Source organism: Camellia sinensis, chromosome 6 (assembly GCF_055761805.1).
Source record: "Camellia sinensis isolate YWXY chromosome 6, ASM5576180v1, whole genome shotgun sequence".
Classification (NCBI taxonomy): Eukaryota; Viridiplantae; Streptophyta; class Magnoliopsida; order Ericales; family Theaceae; genus Camellia; species Camellia sinensis.
In genome coordinates, this window is record NC_138966.1 from 98606913 (window position 1) to 98612553 (window position 5641).

Here is a 5641-nt window from a genome sequence, read left to right on the forward strand (position 1 = left end):
CACCAACTTAATGTCCACCCAAATGCCAGACCAATCATATAGCACACTCGCAGATCAGCACTCCACTACGCGGAGATAGTGGCGGAGGAAGTAGGAAACTTGCTGGAGGCAGGAGCCATCAGAGAAGTGCACTATCCCAGATGAATATCCAATACTGTAGTAGTGCCAAAGAAGAATAGAAAATGGCATGTTTGCGTGGACTACAGAACAGTCAACAAGGCATGTCCAAAGGACAACTTTCCCTTACCCAGGATAGACCAACTGGTAGACTTGACGGCAGCGCACAACCGACTTAGCTTCCTTGATGCGTATAAAAGTTACCATCAGATCGCTATGCATGAGCCAAACCAGGAGGTCACATCCTTTACATTGCCCAGAGGATTGTATTGCTATAAGGTCATGCCCTTTGGCCTAAAAAATATAGGTGCCACATTCCAACAGATGGTCACCAAAATGTTTGAACCATTGTTAGGCAAAACAATGGAGGCTTACATTGATGACATGGTGATTAAAAGCAAAGACGAGAAAGCCCATATCAAGGACCTAGACGAATTGTTCCAAATCCTAGAGAAGAACAAATTGCATCTAAATGCATCTAAGTGTGCGTTCGGCGTATGATCAGGCAAATTCGTAGGCTTTCTAGTGACCAACCGAGGTATAGAAGTAGACCCCTCTCAGATCAAGGCAATCCAAGATCTAGAGAGGCCCAACACAGTAAAAGAGGTATAGCATCTCACTGGCCTAGCTGCCGCACTCAACCGGTTCATAAGTCGGTCATCAGACAGATGTCGACCATTCTTCCGAGCGTTGAAGGCCAAATTTGAGTGGGATGAAGAATGTGATCGCACCCTAGAAAGCCTGAAAGACTACATGAATTCTCCTGCATTGCTAGTAACCCCAGTACCTGGAGAAGAACTCTTTTTGTACTTGGCAGTTTCACAGCATGCGGTCAATGCAGTGTTAGTCAGAGCGGAAGGGATCCAACACCTGCCTATCTTTTATGTTAGCAAGACCTTGCCGAGGGGTAGAAACCAGGTACCTACCATTGGAAAAGCTGGCCTTAGCCTTGATAATGGCCTCAAGGAGGTTATCACATTACTTCCATGCCGACACCATAATCGTCCTGACAACTTTTCCCTTAAAAGCTTTGTTTAAGAGGGCGGATTTTTCTAGACGAATCTTGAAATAGGCGGTGGAATTGGGATAGTTTGACATCAAGTTTCAACCTAGAACTACAATAAAAGCCCAAGCTCTGGCAGACTTTGTGGCTGAGTTCACCCTAAGAAGCCATCATATCTACCCAGTTGACTTAACTGATACAACTGAAAAGGGGATGGAAAATGCTGCAAGAATTGCGCTGCCCCCCAAACAAGACGCCCAGCCACATCCCAAGTCAAACCGGATTGAAGAAATGAAGGAAGAGGTAAACCATGCTATACCCAGCAAAGACTCATCAACAAGGAAAAACTTGGTACAGTCAGAGAGTGAAGAGCAAACACCAACAGTAGGCATGGACTTGGAAGAAAACATCAGCAACACTCATGACCCCAAGACATCATCCGACTCCTCCACTTGCTGGAAACTATTCGTTGGAGAGATGTGGAAGCTCTTCATGGATGGAGAATCTAATAGCCACGGTGCAGGACTTGGCATAGTCCTCATCTCACCAAACGGCCTGATAGTGGAACAAGCAGTCAACTTTGGCTTCCCAGCATCAAACAATGAAGCAGAGTACAAAGCACTTCTAGCAGGCCTAAAATCAACACTGTTCATGAAGGCAATCGACCTATTAGTTTACAGTGACTCCCAGTTGGTAGTAAACCAGATTTCAGGCGATTACGAGGCAAAAGATGAAAGGATGGCTAAGTACCAAGAGTTAGTCAGAAAGGAGATCATGAAGTTCGAAGTAGTGCGTTAGAGCAGATCGGCCGAGACGAAAATAGCAGAGCAGACGAACTGGCAGGTTTAGCCTCCATGGCAGATACATCTGTCCCATATCCATTACTGATTGACTTGTTACCCAGACCAAGCATTGAAGAACCCGAAGTAACAGAGGTATGTTGTGCCGAACTAGGCCTTGTATGGATGGATCCCATTATTGTATTCTTAAAAGATGACATCTTGCCTGAAGAAAAGAAAGAGGCCAACAAGATCAGAGCAAAGTCGCAGCGATTTTGGCTCTCCCCATCATTGGCGTTATACAAAAATCCTTCACAGGACCTTACTTGAAATGTGTCCATCCTAGCAAGGTTGAGGCATTCTTGTTCGAGATACACAAAGGCGTATGTGGAAGCCACCAAGGGGGAAGATCATTGGTCTACAGAGCAATTTCACAAAGACATTGGTGGCCTTACATGCAAGCAGATTCAGAGAAGTTTGTCAAGAAGTGCGAGAAAGGTCAGAAGTACGCACACCAAATACATCAACCAGTCAGAGAGCTTCTACCATTAACTAGCCCATGGCCCTTTGTGATGTGGGGCTTGGACATAGTAGGACCACTTTCAACAGCACCCGACAACAGAAAGTTCTTTCTCACAGCAACAGATTACTTCACAAAGTGGGTAGAGGCTGAAGCACTCGCGTCAATAAAGGAGAAAGATGTTAAGAAGTTCGTCTGGCAGAATATCATAACCCGATACGGCATGCCAAAGGCTCTGATATCTGATAATGGCACTCAGTTCGACGGCAAGATCTTCAGGGGCTTCTGTGAGGAATACAAGATAGAATTCTACAACTCCACACCAGCATACCCTCAAGCAAATGGCCAGGCAGAAGCATCAAACAAAGTTATTTTGGATGGTTTGAAGAAAAGGTTTGAAAGAGCAAAAGGCAAGTGGGTTGAGGAGCTTCCTCATGTTCTATGGACTTACCGCACCACACCTCGGCGGTCAACTGGTGAAACGCCTTTTTCTTTGGCCTACGGCATGGAGGCAGTTATTCCACTAGAAGTAGGCCTCTCCACCATTAGAAGTGAAAATTTTGACCCAAACTTGAATGGAGAAGCCATAACCTTGGAACTTGACCTAGCAGAAGAGAGAAGAGAAAGAGCACTGGTCTACATTGCCTCATACCAACAAGAGTTATCCAGAAAATATAACAAGACGGTAAATTCGAGGCAATTCAAGATTGGAGATTGGGTGCTGCACAAAGTAATGGGAAACATTCTAGTACCCGGAGATGGCAAGTTAGGGCCTAATTGGGAAGGACCATACAAAGTGGTTGGTTTAGCAAGAAAATGGGCATATCACTTGGAAGATGGAGACAACAAGGCTGTGCCCAGGCCATGGAACACTGCCAATCTCAAACTATTTTATTTCTAGCTTTCCTTTAAATACTTGTAATTTTTTCTTCTTTCTCTAATAAAACAAGTAGTTTCTCTTTCCATTGTAAAGTTGTTCTTAGACAATATTAGCTAGGAGCAACAGAAGAAAGGTTGGCAAGAATAACTAACTTTGAGTACTCTTCAGCCGAGATAAGGATCCAGGCTGAAGAGTAGTTGGCTGGAATAACCAACTTTGAGTACTCTTCAGTCGGGATAAGGATCTAGGCTGAAGAGTGGTTGGCTGGAATAACCAACTTTTAGTACTCTTCAGCCGGGATAAGGATATAGGCTGAAGTGTGGTTGGCTGGAATAACCAACTTTGAAGACTCTTCAGCCGAGATAAGGATCTAGGCTGAAGAGAGGTTGGCTGGAATAACCAACTTTGAGTACTCTTTAGCCGGGATAAAGATTTAGGCTGAAGAGTGGTTGGCTGGAATAACCAACTTTGAGCACTCTTCAGCCGAGATAAGGATCTAGGCTGAAGAGAGGTTGGCTGGAAAAACCAACTTTGAGTACTCTTCAGCCGAGATAAGGATCTAGGCTGAAGAGTGGTTGGCTGGAAAAAACCAACTTTGAGTACTCTTCGGCCGACATAAGGATCTAGGCTAAAGAGTGGTTGCCTAGAAAAACCAACTTTGGGTGCTCCTCAGTCGAGATAAAGATCTTGGCTAAAGAGAGGTTGGCTGGAATAACCAACTTTGTGTTCTCTCCAGCCAAGATAAAGATCTTGGCTGAAGAGACTTGACAGGTATGACCAAATAGATTACAAGGTTCCAAGACCGGGATAAGTATCTCAGTTAGAAAATGTTAAAACTTCGTATGAACCAGAGTAGAGCCCTCATACAAATGATGTTGAAAAATAATGCAAGCATGAAGTAAACCGAACAAACAGTAATGGAAAACAAAGCACATTTCATTTCATTCTTCAAACTGTTCATTACAAAGGAGGGGCTTGAGTCTGGTTACAAATTCTTGGCAGAAAAGAAAAGAAAAAAAAAATCAGACAAACAGATCATCCAAGTCTGCATCAAGGTCAACCCTAGCTTCACCACTCGGCATCCCGGTCCTAGCAGGAAGGTTGGTTGTAGGCACATTTTCAACCGTGCTTGGCACCAGTGGCTCCACTCAAGTTGATTGAGTAGCCTGATGACCTTGATCTCTAGCAGGAGGTGGGGCGTTGTTTGACTCTTGGGACTCTTCCTCCTCTTCCTCCTCTTGCAGAAACTTCTGTTGGATGATGTTGGCATAATTTTCCATATAGCTCGGGATGAAGTGAGGAGGAGGATTCTGGAATACCTCGGTTTCTTCCCCTTAACCGAGCTTCTGGGCGGCTACCATCTATCCACACTTGAAGAAAATGTCTTTGGCAGCTTCACACTACAAGTCGTATGTGGCTTCACCTTCCTTATAATCACGGTTTTTCGCATCTTCTATCTTCTTCTTCAGCTCGACTATCTCGACGTCTTTCTTCTTCTCGAGCTTAGCCAGCTCACGTAGATAGTGGTCCTTCCACTCGGCCAAGGCCTTTTGTTTGTCCACCTCTGCCGAATTGACTAGCCCGGTGAGTCGGGCCACTGCAGATTCGAGCCCGGTCATTTTTTCCATCGCTTCTTGTAGCTCGGTTGTCCTGGCGTTGGCATCTACCACGGCCAGCCGAGTTGTCTTACGAAGCTCCAAAACTTGCTTATGAGCGATGTGGTTCTTTTGCATGGGCTACAAAATAAGGTGGCAGTTATGAACAAAAACTGAGCAAACAGTTGTAGATTAAGGGAGGACAGCTAGGGAAACACTACCAGCACCATTGATTTAGTAGCCGAACGGATGGCCTTTAGTTCGGTGAGATGATCGTGGTGCTCCATGTCGATGGGCAAACACACGCTTTTGGCGAGATTAAAAGCGAGTAAGTGGTCTTTATCTGCTACCACCGAATCAGTGCTGGAAACAGGCCGGTTCTTGTATGTTATCTTTGGTGCCCATTTAGAAGGGCTAGCCCGGTCAGAACCCACGGGCTTTAGGCTCGGTGGTGTAGACTGGGAGAGCAAGACGTCATCTTCATCCACAAGGTGTTGTGGCTCGGTTGAAGGAGTATGGGCACGCTTTTGTGGCCGAGATGCCGAAGCCCGGGCAGTTGGGAGGGCTACCACGGCTTCCTGTGTTTGGCCAGCTTGTGTGGTCACAGTTTGATCCCTGCTTGCTTGAGTTGTTGTTTCGGTCATTAAAGTTCGGACAGCTCGGTTCTTGGCCATTTCTTGTTCCTCGGTTAGTGGAACAAGGTTTATCTGGGGAAGGGTTGGATCTAGTTTTGGTGAAGGTTTGAGA